Below are 16,698 nucleotides of genomic sequence, written 5' to 3' on the forward strand. Positions count from 1 at the left end.
TATTGTTCTCGGAATTCCGCTGAAGTTTAAAAATGCTTAAAATCTCTTCCATTGTTCTCGTAATTCTGCTCATGTTTAAAAATGCTTCGGAACTCTTCCACTGTTCTCGGAATTCCGCTGACATATAAAAATGCTTCGGAAATCTTGCATTGTTCTCGGCATTCCGCTGACGTTTAAAAATGCTTCGGAACTCTTCAATTGTTCTCGGAATTCTGCTGAACTTTTAAAATGCTTCACAACTCTTCCATTGTTCTCGGAATTCCGCTGACGTTTAAAAATGCTTCGGAACTCTTCCATTGTTCTCAGAATACCGCTGACGTTTAAAAATGCTTTGGTACTCTTCCATTGTTCTCGGAATTCCGCTGACATATAAAAATGCATCGGAAATCTTGCATTGTTCTCGGCATTCCGCTGACGTTTAAAAATGCTTCGGAACTCTTCAATTGTTCTCGGAATTCTGCTGAATTTTTAAAATGCTTTGGAACTCTTCCATTGCTCTCGGAATTCGGGTGAAGTTTAAAAATGCTTCGGAACTCTTCCATTGTTCTCGGAATTCCGCTGAAGTTTAAAAATGCTTCGGTACTCTTCCATTGTTCTCGGAATTCCGCTAACGTTTAATAATGCTTCGCAACTCTTTCATTGTTCTCGGAATTCCGTTGAAGTTTAAAAATGATTCGAAACTCTTCCATTGTTCTCGGAATTCTGCTGAAGTTTAAAAATGCTTCGGAACTCTTCCATTGTTCTCGGAATTCTGCTGAACTTTTAAAATGCTTTGGAACTCTTCCATTGCTCTCGGAATTCGGGTGAAGTTTAAAAATGCTTCGGAACTCTTCTATTGTTCTCGGAATTCCGCTGAAGTTTAAAAATGCTTAAAATCTCTTCCATTGTTCTTGTAATTCTGCTCATGTTTAAAAATGCTTCGGAACTCTTCCATTGTTCTCGTAATTCCGCTGAAGTTTATAATGGTTCGGAACTCTTCCATTGTTCTCGGAATTCCGCTGACGTTTAAAAATGCTTCGGAACTCTTCCATTGTTCTCGGAATTCCGTTGAAGTTTAAAAATGCTTCGAAACTCTTCCATTGTTCTCGGAATTCCGTTGAAGTTTAAAAATGCTTCGAAACTCTTCCATTGTTCTCGGAATTCTGCTGAAGTTTAAAAATGCTTCGGAACTCTTCCATTGTTCTCGGAATTCCGCTGACATATAAAAATGCTTCGGAAATCTTGCATTGTTCTCGGCATTCCGCTGATGTTTAAAAATGCTTCGGAACTCTTCAATTGTTCTCGGAATTCTGCTGAATTTTTAAAATGCTTTGGAGCTCTTCCATTGCTCTCGGAATTCGGGTGAAGTTTAAAAATGCTTCGGAACTCTTCTATTGTTCTCGGAATTCCGCTGAAGTTTAAAAATGCTTAAAATCTCTTCCATTGTTCTCGTAATTCTGCTCATGTTTAAAAATGCTTCGGAACTCTTCCACTGTTCTCGGAATTCCGCTGACATATAAAAATGCTTCGGAAATCTTGCATTGTTCTCGGCATTCCGCTGACGTTTAAAAATGCTTCGGAACTCTTCAATTGTTCTCGGAATTCTGCTGAACTTTTAAAATGCTTCACAACTCTTCCATTGTTCTCGGAATTCCGCTGACGTTTAAAAATGCTTCGGAACTCTTCCATTGTTCTCAGAATACCGCTGACGTTTAAAAATGCTTTGGTACTCTTCCATTGTTCTCGGAATTCCGCTGACATATAAAAATGCATCGGAAATCTTGCATTGTTCTCGGCATTCCGCTGACGTTTAAAAATGCTTCGGAACTCTTCAATTGTTCTCGGAATTCTGCTGAATTTTTAAAATGCTTTGGAACTCTTCCATTGCTCTCGGAATTCGGGTGAAGTTTAAAAATGCTTCGGAACTCTTCCATTGTTCTCGGAATTCCGCTGAAGTTTAAAAATGCTTCGGTACTCTTCCATTGTTCTCGGAATTCCGCTAACGTTTAATAATGCTTCGCAACTCTTTCATTGTTCTCGGAATTCCGTTGAAGTTTAAAAATGATTCGAAACTCTTCCATTGTTCTCGGAATTCTGCTGAAGTTTAAAAATGCTTCGGAACTCTTCCATTGTTCTCGGAATTCTGCTGAACTTTTAAAATGCTTTGGAACTCTTCCATTGCTCTCGGAATTCGGGTGAAGTTTAAAAATGCTTCGGAACTCTTCTATTGTTCTCGGAATTCCGCTGAAGTTTAAAAATGCTTAAAATCTCTTCCATTGTTCTTGTAATTCTGCTCATGTTTAAAAATGCTTCGGAACTCTTCCATTGTTCTCGTAATTCCGCTGAAGTTTATAATGGTTCGGAACTCTTCCATTGTTCTCGGAATTCCGCTGACGTTTAAAAATGCTTCGGAACTCTTCCATTGTTCTCGGAATTCCGTTGAAGTTTAAAAATGCTTCGAAACTCTTCCATTGTTCTCGGAATTCCGTTGAAGTTTAAAAATGCTTCGAAACTCTTCCATTGTTCTCGGAATTCTGCTGAAGTTTAAAAATGCTTCGGAACTCTTCCATTGTTCTCGGAATTCCGCTGACATATAAAAATGCTTCGGAAATCTTGCATTGTTCTCGGCATTCCGCTGATGTTTAAAAATGCTTCGGAACTCTTCCATTGTTCTCGGAATTCTGCTGAAGTTTAAAAATGCTTCGGAACTCTTCCATTGTTCTCAGAATTCCGCTGACGTTTAAAAATGCTTCGGAAATCTTCCATTGTTTTCAAAATTCCGCTGACGTTTAAAAATGCTTCAGAACTCTTCCATTGTTCTCGGAATCCCGCTGACGTTTAAAAATGCTTTGGAACTCTTCCATTGTTCTCGGAATTCCGCTGAAGTTTAAAAATGCTTCGGAACTCTTCCATTGTTCTCAGAATTCTGCTGACGTTTAAAAATGCTTCGGAACTCTTCTATTGTTCTCGGAATTCTGCTGACGTTTAAAAATGCTTCAGAACTCTTCCATTGTTCTCGGAATTCCGCTGATGTTTAATAATGCTTCGGAACTCTTCCATTGTTCTCGGAATTCCGTTGAAGTTTAAAAATGCTTCGAAACTCTTCCATTGTTCTCAGAATTCCGCTGAAGTTTAAAAATGCTTCGGAACTCTTCCATTGTTCTCGGAATTCTGCTGAAGTTTAAAAATGCTTCGGAACTCTTCCATTGTTCTCAGAATTCCGCTGACGTTTAAAAATGCTCCGGAAATCTTCCATTGTTTTCAAAATTCCGCTGAAGTTTAAAAATGCTTAAAATCACTTCCATTGTTCTCGTAATTCTGCTCATGTTTAAAAATTCTTCGGAACTCTTCCATTGTTCTCGTAATTCCGCTGAAGTTTAAAAATGCTTCGGAACTCTTCCATTGTTCTCGGAATTCCGATGACGTTTTAAAATGCTTCGGTACTCTTCCATTGTTCTCGGAATTCCGCTGATGTTTAAAAATGCTTCGGAACTCTTCCATTGTTATCGGAATTCCGCTGAAGTTTAAAAATGCTTCGGAACTCTTCCATTGTTCTAGGAATTCTGCTGAAGTCTAAAAATTCATCTGAACTCTTCCATTATTCTCGGAATTCGTGTGAATTTTAAAAATGCTTCGGAACTCTTCTATTGTTCTCGGAATTACGCTGAAGTTTAAAAATGCTTAAAATCTCTTACATTGTTCTCGGAATTCCGCTGAAGTTTAAAAATGCTTCGGAACTCTTCCATTGTTCTCGGAATTCCGCTGACGTTTAAAAATGCTTCAGAACTCTTCCATTGTTCTCGGAATTCCGCTGATGTTTAATAATGCTTCGGAACTCTTCCATTGTTCTCGGAATTCCGCTGACGTTTAAAAATGCTTCGGAACTCTTCCATTGTTCTCGGAATTGCGTTGAAGTTTAAAAATGCTTCGAAACTCTTCCATTGTTCTCGGAATTCCGTTGAAGTTTAAAAATGCTTCGAAACTCTTCCATTGTTCTCGGAATTCTGCTGAAGTTTAAAAATGCTTCGGAACTCCTCCATTGTTCTCGGAATTCCGCTGACATATAAAAATGCTTCGGAAATCTTGCATTGTTCTCGGCATTCCGCTGACGTTTAAAAATGCTTCGGAACTCTTCAATTGTTCTCGGAATTCTGCTGAACTTTTAAAATGCTTTGGAACTCTTCCATTGCTCTCGGAATTCTGCTGAAGTTTAAAAATGCTTCAGGACTCTTACATTGTTCTCGGAATTCTGCTGACGTTTAAAAATGCTTCGGAACTCTTCCATTGTTCTCAGAATTCCGCTGAAGTTTAAAAATGCTTCGGAACTCTTCCATTGTTCTCGGAATTCTGCTGAAGTTTAAAAATGCTTCGGAACTCTTCCATTGTTCTCAGAATTCCGCTGACGTTTAAAAATGCTTCGGAAATCTTCCATTGTTTTCAAAATTCCGCTGACGTTTAAAAATGCTTCAGAACTCTTCCATTGTTCTCGGAATTCCGCTGACGTTTAAAAATGCTTTGGAACTCTTCCATTGTTCTCGGAATTCCGCTGAAGTTTAAAAATGCTTCGGAACTCTTCCATTGTTCTCAGAATTCTGCTGACGTTTAAAAATGCTTCCGAACTCTTCTATTGTTCTCGGAATTCTGCTGACGTTTAAAAATGCTTCAGAACTCTTCCATTGTTCTCGAAATTCCGCTGATGTTTAATAATGATTCGGAACTCTTCCATTGTTCTCAGAATTCTGCTGACGTTTAAAAATGCTTCAGAACTCTTCCATTGTTCTCGGAATTCTGCTGACATTTAAAAATGCTTCGGAACTCTTCCATTGTTCTCAGAATTCTGCTGACGTTTAAAAATGCTTCGGTACTCTTCCATTGTTCTCGGAATTCCGCTGACGTTTAATAATGCTTCGCAACTCTTTAATTGTTCTCGGAATTCCGTTGAAGTTTAAAAATGCTTCGAAACTCTTCCATTGTTCTCGGAATTCTGCTGAAGTTTAAAAATGCTTCAGAACTCTTCCATTGTTCTCAGAATTCCGCTGACGTTTAAAAATGCTTCGGTACGCTTCCATTGTTCTCGGAATTCCGCTGACATATAAAAATGCTTCGGAAATCTTGCATTGTTCTCGGCATTCCGCTGACATTTAAAAATGCTTCGGAACTCTTCAATTGTTCTCGGAATTCTGCTGAACTTTTAAAATGCTTTGGAACTCTTCCATTGCTCTCGGAATTCGGGTGAAGTTTAAAAATGCTTCGGAACTCTTCTATTGTTCTCGGAATTCCGCTGAAGTTTAAAAATGCTTAAAATCTCTTCCATTGTTCTCGTAATTCTGCTCATGTTTAAATATGCTTCGGAACTCTTCCATTGTTCTCGTAATTCCACTGAAGTTTAAAAATGGTTCGGAACTCTTCCATTGTTCTCGGAATTCCGCTGAAGTTTAAAAATGCTTCGGAACTCTTCCATTGTTATCGGAATTCCGTTGAAGTTTAAAAATGCTTCGAAACTCTTCCATTGTTCTCGGAATTCCGTTGAAGTTTAAAAATGCTTCGAAACTCTTCCATTGTTCTCGGAATTCTGCTGAAGTTTAAAAATGCTTCGGAACTCTTCCATTGTTCTCGGAATTCCGCTGACATATAAAAATGCTTCGGAAATCTTGCATTGTTCTCGGCATTCCGCTGATGTTTAAAAATGCTTCGGAACTCTTCCATTGTTCTAGGAATTCTGCTGAAGTCTAAAAATTCATCTGAACTCTTCCATTATTCTCGGAATTCGTGTGAATTTTAAAAATGCTTCGGAACTCTTCTATTGTTCTCGGAATTACGCTGAAGTTTAAAAATGCTTAAAATCTCTTACATTGTTCTCGGAATTCTGCTGAAGTTTAAAAATGCTTCGGAACTCTTCCATTGTTCTCGGAATTCCGCTGACATATAAAAATGCTTCGGAAATCTTGCATTGTTCTCGGCATTCCGCTGATGTTTAAAAATGCTTCGGAACTCTTCAATTTTTCTCAGAATTCTGCTGAACTTTTAAAATGCTTTGGAACTCTTCCATTGCTCTCGGAATTCTGCTGAAGTTTAAAAATGCTTCAGAACTCTTCCATTGTTCTCGGAATTCTGCTGACGTTTAAAAATGCTTCAGAACTCTTCCATTGTTCTCAGAATTCCGCTGAAGTTTAAAAATGCTTCGGAACTCTTCCATTGTTCTCGGAATTCTGCTGAAGTTTAAAAATGCTTTGGAACTCTTCCATTGATCTCAGAATTCCGCTGACGTTTAAAAATGCTTCGGAAATCTTCCATTGTTTTCAAAATTCCGCTGACGTTTAAAAATGCTTCAGAACTCTTCCATTGTTCTCGGAATCCCGCTGACGTTTAAAAATGCTTTGGAACTCTTCCATTGTTCTCGGAATTCCGCTGAAGTTTAAAAATTCTTCGGAACTCTTCCATTGTTCTCAGAATTCTGCTGACGTTTAAAAATGCTTCGGAACTCTTCTATTGTTCTCGGAATTCTGCTGACGTTTAAAAATGCTTCAGAACTCTTCCATTGTTCTCGGAATTCCGCTGATGTTTAATAATGCTTCGGAACTCTTCCATTGTTCTCGGAATTCCGTTGAAGTTTAAAAATGCTTCGAAACTCTTCCATTGTTCTCAGAATTCCGCTGAAGTTTAAAAATGCTTCGGAACTCTTCCATTGTTCTCGGAATTCTGCTGAAGTTTAAAAATGCTTCGGAACTCTTCCATTGTTCTCAGAATTCCGCTGACGTTTAAAAATGCTCCGGAAATCTTCCATTGTTTTCAAAATTCCGCTGAAGTTTAAAAATGCTTAAAATCACTTCCATTGTTCTCGTAATTCTGCTCATGTTTAAAAATTCTTCGGAACTCTTCCATTGTTCTCGTAATTCCGCTGAAGTTTAAAAATGCTTCGGAACTCTTCCATTGTTCTCGGAATTCCGATGACGTTTTAAAATGCTTCGGTACTCTTCCATTGTTCTCGGAATTCCGCTGACGTTTAAAAATGCTTCGGAACTCTTCCATTGTTATCGGAATTCCGCTGAAGTTTAAAAATGCTTCGGAACTCTTCCATTGTTCTAGGAATTCTGCTGAAGTCTAAAAATTCATCTGAACTCTTCCATTATTCTCGGAATTCGTGTGAATTTTAAAAATGCTTCGGAACTCTTCTATTGTTCTCGGAATTACGCTGAAGTTTAAAAATGCTTAAAATCTCTTACATTGTTCTCGGAATTCCGCTGAAGTTTAAAAATGCTTCGGAACTCTTCCATTGTTCTCGGAATTCCGCTGACGTTTAAAAATGCTTCAGAACTCTTCCATTGTTCTCGGAATTCCGCTGATGTTTAATAATGCTTCGGAACTCTTCCATTGTTCTCGGAATTCCGCTGACGTTTAAAAATGCTTCGGAACTCTTCCATTGTTCTCGGAATTCCGTTGAAGTTTAAAAATGCTTCGAAACTCTTCCATTGTTCTCGGAATTCCGTTGAAGTTTAAAAATGCTTCGAACCTCTTCCATTGTTCTCGGAATTCTGCTGAAGTTTAAAAATGCTTCGGAACTCCTCCATTGTTCTCGGAATTCCGCTGACATATAAAAATGCTTCGGAAATCTTGCATTGTTCTCGGCATTCCGCTGACGTTTAAAAATGCTTCGGAACTCTTCAATTGTTCTCGGAATTCTGCTGAACTTTTAAAATGCTTTGGAACTCTTCCATTGCTCTCGGAATTCTGCTGAAGTTTAAAAATGCTTCAGGACTCTTACATTGTTCTCGGAATTCTGCTGACGTTTAAAAATGCTTCGGAACTCTTCCATTGTTCTCAGAATTCCGCTGAAGTTTAAAAATGCTTCGGAACTCTTCCATTGTTCTCGGAATTCTGCTGAAGTTTAAAAATGCTTCGGAACTCTTCCATTGTTCTCAGAATTCCGCTGACGTTTAAAAATGCTTCGGAAATCTTCCATTGTTTTCAAAATTCCGCTGACGTTTAAAAATGCTTCAGAACTCTTCCATTGTTCTCGGAATTCCGCTGACGTTTAAAAATGCTTTGGAACTCTTCCATTGTTCTCGGAATTCCGCTGAAGTTTAAAAATGCTTCGGAACTCTTCCATTGTTCTCGGAATTCTGCTGACGTTTAAAAATGCTTCGGAACTCTTCCATTGTTCTCAGAATTCTGCTGACGTTTAAAAATGCTTCGGTACTCTTCCATTGTTCTCGGAATTCCGCTGACGTTTAATAATGCTTCGCAACTCTTTAATTGTTCTCGGAATTCCGTTGAAGTTTAAAAATGCTTCGAAACTCTTCCATTGTTCTCGGAATTCTGCTGAAGTTTAAAAATGCTTCAGAACTCTTCCATTGTTCTCAGAATTCCGCTGACGTTTAAAAATGCTTCGGTACGCTTCCATTGTTCTCGGAATTCCGCTGACATATAAAAATGCTTCGGAAATCTTGCATTGTTCTCGGCATTCCGCTGACATTTAAAAATGCTTCGGAACTCTTCAATTGTTCTCGGAATTCTGCTGAACTTTTAAAATGCTTTGGAACTCTTCCATTGCTCTCGGAATTCGGGTGAAGTTTAAAAATGCTTCGGAACTCTTCTATTGTTCTCGGAATTCCGCTGAAGTTTAAAAATGCTTAAAATCTCTTCCATTGTTCTCGTAATTCTGCTCATGTTTAAATATGCTTCGGAACTCTTCCATTGTTCTCGTAATTCCACTGAAGTTTAAAAATGGTTCGGAACTCTTCCATTGTTCTCGGAATTCCGCTGACGTTTAAAAATGCTTCGGAACTCTTCCATTGTTCTCGGAATTCCGTTGAAGTTTAAAAATGCTTCGGAACTCTTCCATTGTTCTCAGAATTCCGCTGAAGTTTAAAAATGCTTCGGAACTCTTCCATTGTTCTCGGAATTCCGCTGATGTTTAATAATGCTTCGGAACTCTTCCATTGTTCTCAGAATTCTGCTGACGTTTAAAAATGCTTCAGAACTCTTCCATTGTTCTCGGAATTCCGCTGAAGTTTAAAAATGCTTCGGAACTCTTCCATTGTTCTCAGAATTCTGCTGACGTTTAAAAATGCTTCGGAACTCTTCTATTGTTCTCGGAATTCTGCTGACGTTTAAAAATGCTTCAGAACTCTTCCTTTGTTCTCGGAATTCCGCTGACGTTTAAAAATGCTTCGGAACTCTTCCATTGTTCTCAGAATTCTGCTGACATTTAAAAATGCTTCGGTACTCTTCCATTGTTCTCGGAATTCCGCTGACGTTTAATAATGCTTCGCAACTCTTTCATTGTTCTCGGAATTCCGTTGAAGTTTAAAAATGCTTCGAAACTCTTCCATTGCTCTCGGAATTCTGCTGAAGTTTAAAAATGCTTCGGAACTCTTCCATTGTTCTCAGAATTCCGCTGACGTTTAAAAATGCTTCGGTACGCTTCCATTGTTCTCGGAATTCCGCTGACATATAAAAATGCTTCGGAAATCTTGCATTGTTCTCGGCATTCCGCTGACATTTAAAAATGCTTCGGAACTCTTCAATTGTTCTCGGAATTCTGCTGAACTTTTAAAATGCTTTGGAACTCTTCCATTGCTCTCGGAATTCGGGTGAAGTTTAAAAATGCTTCGGAACTCTTCTATTGTTCTCGGAATTCCGCTGAAGTTTAAAAATGCTTAAAATCTCTTCCATTGTTCTCGTAATTCTGCTCATGTTTAAAAATGCTTCGGAACTCTTCCATTGTTCTCGTAATTCCACTGAAGTTTAAAAATGGTTCGGAACTCTTCCATTGTTCTCGGAATTCTGCTGAAGTTTAAAAATGCTTCGGAACTCTTCCATTGTTCTCGGAATTCCGCTGACATATAAAAATGCTTCGGAAATCTTGCATTGTTCTCAGAATTCCGCTGAAGTTTAAAAATGCTTCGGAACTCTTCCATTGTTCTCGGAATTCCGTTGAAGTTTAAAAATGCTTCGAAACTCTTCCATTGTTCTCGGAATTCTGCTGACGTTTAAAAATGCTTCGGAACTCTTCCATTGTTCTCGGAATTCCGCTGACGTTTAAAAATGCTTCACAACTCTTCCATTGTTCTCGGAATTCCGCTGACTTTTAAAAATACTTTGGAACGCTTCCATTGTTCTCCAAAATCCGATGAAGTTTAAAAATGCTTCGGAACCCTTCCATTGTTCTCGGAATTCCGCTGACATATAAAAATGCTTCGGAACTCTTCCATTGTTCTCAGAATTCCGCTGACGTTTAAAAATGCTTCGGTACTCTTCCATTGTTCTCGGAATTCCGCTGACATATAAAAATGCTTCGGAAATCTTGCATTGTTCTCGGCATTCCGCTGACGTTTAAAAATGCTTCGGAACTCTTCAATTGTTCTCGGAATTCTGCTAAACTTTTAAAATGCTTTGGAACTCTTCCATTGCTCTCGGAATTCTGCTGAAGTTTAAAAATGCTTCAGAACTCTTACATTCTTCTCGGAATTCTTCTGACGTTTAAAAATGCTTCGGAACTCTTCCATTGTTCTCGGAATTCCATTGAAGTTTAAAAATGCTTCGAAACTCTTCCATTGTTCTCGGAATTCTGCTAAAGTTTAAAAATGCTTTGAAACTCTTCCATTGTTTTCAAAATTCCGCTGACGTTTAAAAATGCTTCAGAACTATTCCATTGTTCTCGGAATTCCGCTGTCGTTTAAAAATGCTTTGGAACTCTTCCATTGTTCTCGGAATTCTGCTGACGTTTAAAAATGCTTCGGAACACTTCCATTGTTCTCGGAATTCCGCTGACGTTTAAAAATGCTTCACAACTCTTCCATTGTTCTCGGAATTCTGCTGACGTTTAAAAATGCTTCGGAACTCTTCCATTGTTCTCAGAATTCCGCTGACGTTTAAAAATGCTTTGGTACTCTTCCATTGTTCTCGTAATTCCACTGAAGTTTAAAAATGCTTCGGAACTCTTCCATTGTTCTCGGAATTCTGCTGAAGTTTAAAAATGCTTCGGAACTCTTCCATTGTTCTCGGAATTCCGCTGACATATAAAAATGCTTCGGAAATCTTGCATTGTTCTCAGAATTCCGCTGAAGTTTAAAAATGCTTCGGAACTCTTCCATTGTTCTCGGAATTCCGTTGAAGTTTAAAAATGCTTCGAAACTCTTCCATTGTTCTCGGAATTCTGCTGACGTTTAAAAATGCTTCGGAACTCTTCCATTGTTCTCGGAATTCCGCTGACGTTTAAAAATGCTTCACAACTCTTCCATTGTTCTCGGAATTCCGCTGACTTTTAAAAATACTTTGGAACGCTTCCATTGTTCTCCAAAATCCGATGAAGTTTAAAAATGCTTCGGAACCCTTCCATTGTTCTCGGAATTCCGCTGACATATAAAAATGCTTCGGAACTCTTCCATTGTTCTCAGAATTCCGCTGACGTTTAAAAATGCTTCGGTACTCTTCCATTGTTCTCGGAATTCCGCTGACATATAAAAATGCTTCGGAAATCTTGCATTGTTCTCGGCATTCCGCTGACGTTTAAAAATGCTTCGGAACTCTTCAATTGTTCTCGGAATTCTGCTAAACTTTTAAAATGCTTTGGAACTCTTCCATTGCTCTCGGAATTCTGCTGAAGTTTAAAAATGCTTCAGAACTCTTACATTCTTCTCGGAATTCTTCTGACGTTTAAAAATGCTTCGGAACTCTTCCATTGTTCTCGTAATTCCACTGAAGTTTAAAAATGGTTCGGAACTCTTCCATTGTTCTCGGAATTCTGCTGAAGTTTAAAAATGCTTCGGAACTCTTCCATTGTTCTCGGAATTCCGCTGACATATAAAAATGCTTCGGAAATCTTGCATTGTTCTCAGAATTCCGCTGAAGTTTAAAAATGCTTCGGAACTCTTCCATTGTTCTCGGAATTCCGTTGAAGTTTAAAAATGCTTCGAAACTCTTCCATTGTTCTCGGAATTCTGCTGACGTTTAAAAATGCTTCGGAACTCTTCCATTGTTCTCGGAATTCCGCTGACGTTTAAAAATGCTTCACAACTCTTCCATTGTTCTCGGAATTCCGCTGACTTTTAAAAATACTTTGGAACGCTTCCATTGTTCTCCAAAATCCGATGAAGTTTAAAAATGCTTCGGAACCCTTCCATTGTTCTCGGAATTCCGCTGACATATAAAAATGCTTCGGAACTCTTCCATTGTTCTCAGAATTCCGCTGACGTTTAAAAATGCTTCGGTACTCTTCCATTGTTCTCGGAATTCCGCTGACATATAAAAATGCTTCGGAAATCTTGCATTGTTCTCGGCATTCCGCTGACGTTTAAAAATGCTTCGGAACTCTTCAATTGTTCTCGGAATTCTGCTAAACTTTTAAAATGCTTTGGAACTCTTCCATTGCTCTCGGAATTCTGCTGAAGTTTAAAAATGCTTCAGAACTCTTACATTCTTCTCGGAATTCTTCTGACGTTTAAAAATGCTTCGGAACTCTTCCATTGTTCTCGGAATTCCATTGAAGTTTAAAAATGCTTCGAAACTCTTCCATTGTTCTCGGAATTCTGCTAAAGTTTAAAAATGCTTTGAAACTCTTCCATTGTTTTCAAAATTCCGCTGACGTTTAAAAATGCTTCAGAACTATTCCATTGTTCTCGGAATTCCGCTGTCGTTTAAAAATGCTTTGGAACTCTTCCATTGTTCTCGGAATTCTGCTGACGTTTAAAAATGCTTCGGAACACTTCCATTGTTCTCGGAATTCCGCTGACGTTTAAAAATGCTTCACAACTCTTCCATTGTTCTCGGAATTCTGCTGACGTTTAAAAATGCTTCGGAACTCTTCCATTGTTCTCAGAATTCCGCTGACGTTTAAAAATGCTTTGGTACTCTTCCATTGTTCTCGTAATTCCACTGAAGTTTAAAAATGCTTCGGAACTCTTCCATTGTTCTCGGAATTCTGCTGAAGTTTAAAAATGCTTCGGAACTCTTCCATTGTTCTCGGAATTCCGCTGACATATAAAAATGCTTCGGAAATCTTGCATTGTTCTCAGAATTCCGCTGAAGTTTAAAAATGCTTCGGAACTCTTCCATTGTTCTCGGAATTCCGTTGAAGTTTAAAAATGCTTCGAAACTCTTCCATTGTTCTCGGAATTCTGCTGACGTTTAAAAATGCTTCGGAACTCTTCCATTGTTCTCGGAATTCCGCTGACGTTTAAAAATGCTTCACAACTCTTCCATTGTTCTCGGAATTCCGCTGACTTTTAAAAATACTTTGGAACGCTTCCATTGTTCTCCAAAATCCGATGAAGTTTAAAAATGCTTCGGAACCCTTCCATTGTTCTCGGAATTCCGCTGACATATAAAAATGCTTCGGAACTCTTCCATTGTTCTCAGAATTCCGCTGACGTTTAAAAATGCTTCGGTACTCTTCCATTGTTCTCGGAATTCCGCTGACATATAAAAATGCTTCGGAAATCTTGCATTGTTCTCGGCATTCCGCTGACGTTTAAAAATGCTTCGGAACTCTTCAATTGTTCTCGGAATTCTGCTAAACTTTTAAAATGCTTTGGAACTCTTCCATTGCTCTCGGAATTCTGCTGAAGTTTAAAAATGCTTCAGAACTCTTACATTCTTCTCGGAATTCTTCTGACGTTTAAAAATGCTTCGGAACTCTTCCATTGTTCTCGGAATTCCATTGAAGTTTAAAAATGCTTCGAAACTCTTCCATTGTTCTCGGAATTCTGCTAAAGTTTAAAAATGCTTTGAAACTCTTCCATTGTTTTCAAAATTCCGCTGACGTTTAAAAATGCTTCAGAACTATTCCATTGTTCTCGGAATTCCGCTGTCGTTTAAAAATGCTTTGGAACTCTTCCATTGTTCTCGGAATTCTGCTGACGTTTAAAAATGCTTCGGAACACTTCCATTGTTCTCGGAATTCCGCTGACGTTTAAAAATGCTTCACAACTCTTCCATTGTTCTCGGAATTCTGCTGACGTTTAAAAATGCTTCGGAACTCTTCCATTGTTCTCAGAATTCCGCTGACGTTTAAAAATGCTTTGGTACTCTTCCATTGTTCTCGGAATTCCGCTGACATATAAAAATGCTTCGGAAATCTTGCATTGTTCTCGGCATTCCGCTGACGTTTAAAAATGCTTCGGAACTCTTCAATTGTTCTCGGAATTCTGCTGAATTTTTAAAATGCTTTGGAACTCTTCCATTGCTCTCGGAATTCGGGTGAAGTTTAAAAATGCTTCGGAACTCTTCTATTGTTCTCGGAATTCCGCTGAAGTTTAAAAATGCTTAAAATCTCTTCCATTGTTCTCGTAATTCTGCTCATGTTTAAAAATGCTTCGGAACTCTTCCACTGTTCTCGGAATTCCGCTGACATATAAAAATGCTTCGGAAATCTTGCATTGTTCTCGGCATTCCGCTGACGTTTAAAAATGCTTCGGAACTCTTCAATTGTTCTCGGAATTCTGCTGAACTTTTAAAATGCTTCACAACTCTTCCATTGTTCTCGGAATTCCGCTGACGTTTAAAAATGCTTCGGAACTCTTCCATTGTTCTCAGAATTCCGCTGACGTTTAAAAATGCTTTGGTACTCTTCCATTGTTCTCGGAATTCCGCTGACATATAAAAATGCATCGGAAATCTTGCATTGTTCTCGGCATTCCGCTGACGTTTAAAAATGCTTCGGAACTCTTCAATTGTTCTCGGAATTCTGCTGAATTTTTAAAATGCTTTGGAACTCTTCCATTGCTCTCGGAATTCGGGTGAAGTTTAAAAATGCTTCGGAACTCTTCCATTGTTCTCGGAATTCCGCTGAAGTTTAAAAATGCTTCGGTACTCTTCCATTGTTCTCGGACTTCCGCTAACGTTTAATAATGCTTCGCAACTCTTTCATTGTTCTCGGAATTCCGTTGAAGTTTAAAAATGATTTGAAACTCTTCCATTGTTCTCGGAATTCTGCTGAAGTTTAAAAATGCTTCGGAACTCTTCCATTGTTCTCAGAATTCCGCTGACGTTTAAAAATGCTTCGGTACGCTTCCATTGTTCTCGGAATTCCGCTGACATTTAAAAATGCTTCGGAAATCTTGCATTGTTCTCGGCATTCCGCTGACATTTAAAAATGCTTCGGAACTCTTCAATTGTTCTCGGAATTCTGCTGAACTTTTAAAATGCTTTGGAACTCTTCCATTGCTCTCGGAATTCGGGTGAAGTTTAAAAATGCTTCGGAACTCTTCTATTGTTCTCGGAATTCCGCTGAAGTTTAAAAATGCTTAAAATCTCTTCCATTGTTCTTGTAATTCTGCTCATGTTTAAAAATGCTTCGGAACTCTTCCATTGTTCTCGTAATTCCGCTGAAGTTTAAAAATGGTTCGGAACTCTTCCATTGTTCTCGGAATTCCGCTGACGTTTAAAAATGCTTCGGAACTCTTCCATTGTTCTCGGAATTCCGTTGAAGTTTAAAAATGCTTCGAAACTCTTCCATTGTTCTCGGAATTCCGTTGAAGTTTAAAAATGCTTCGAAACTCTTCCATTGTTCTCGGAATTCTGCTGAAGTTTAAAAATGCTTCGGAACTCTTCCATTGTTCTCGGAATTCCGCTGACATATAAAAATGCTTCGGAAATCTTGCATTGTTCTCGGCATTCCGCTGATGTTTAAAAATGCTTCGGAACTCTTCAATTTTTCTCAGAATTCTGCTGAACTTTTAAAATGCTTTGGAACTCTTCCATTGCTCTCGGAATTCTGCTGACGTTTAAAAATGCTTCGGAACTCTTCCATTGTTCTCGGAATTCCGCTGACGTTTAAAAATGCTTCGGAACTCTTCAATTGTTCTCGGAATTCTGCTGAATTTTTAAAATGCTTCGGAACTCTTCCATTGATCTCAGAATTCCGCTGACGTTTAAAAATGCTTCGGAAATCTTCCATTGTTTTCAAAATTCCGCTGACGTTTAAAAATGCTTCGGTACTCTTCCATTGTTCTCGGAATTCCGCTAACGTTTAATAATGCTTCGCAACTCTTTCATTGTTCTCGGAATTCCGTTGAAGTTTAAAAATGATTCGAAACTCTTCCATTGTTCTCGGAATTCTGCTGAAGTTTAAAAATGCTTCGGAACTCTTCCATTGTTCTCAGAATTCCGCTGACGTTTAAAAATGCTTCGGTACGCTTCCATTGTTCTCGGAATTCCGCTGACATATAAAAATGCTTCGGAAATCTTGCATTGTTCTCGGCATTCCGCTGACATTTAAAAATGCTTCGGAACTCTTCAATTGTTCTCGGAATTCTGCTGAACTTTTAAAATGCTTTGGAACTCTTCCATTGCTCTCGGAATTCGGGTGAAGTTTAAAAATGCTTCGGAACTCTTCTATTGTTCTCGGAATTCCGCTGAAGTTTAAAAATGCTTAAAATCTCTTCCATTGTTCTTGTAATTCTGCTCATGTTTAAAAATGCTTTGGAACTCTTCCATTGTTCTCGTAATTCCGCTGAAGTTTAAAAATGGTTTGGAACTCTTCCATTGTTCTCGGAATTCCGCTGACGTTTAAAAATGCTTCGGAACTCTTCCATTGTTCTCGGAATTCCGTTGAAGTTTAAAAATGCTTCGAAACTCTTCCATTGTTCTCGGAATTCCGTTGAAGTTTAAAAATGCTTCGAAACTCTTCCATTGTTCTCGGAATTCTGCTGAAGTTTAAAAATGCTTCGGAACTCTTCCATTGTTCTCGGAATTCCGCTGACATATAAAAATGCTTCG

Source organism: Phyllobates terribilis, unplaced genomic scaffold (genome assembly GCF_046119375.1).
Source record: "Phyllobates terribilis strain yellow unplaced genomic scaffold, ASM4611937v1 Scaffold_28__1_contigs__length_16237799, whole genome shotgun sequence".
Classification (NCBI taxonomy): Eukaryota; Metazoa; Chordata; class Amphibia; order Anura; family Dendrobatidae; genus Phyllobates; species Phyllobates terribilis.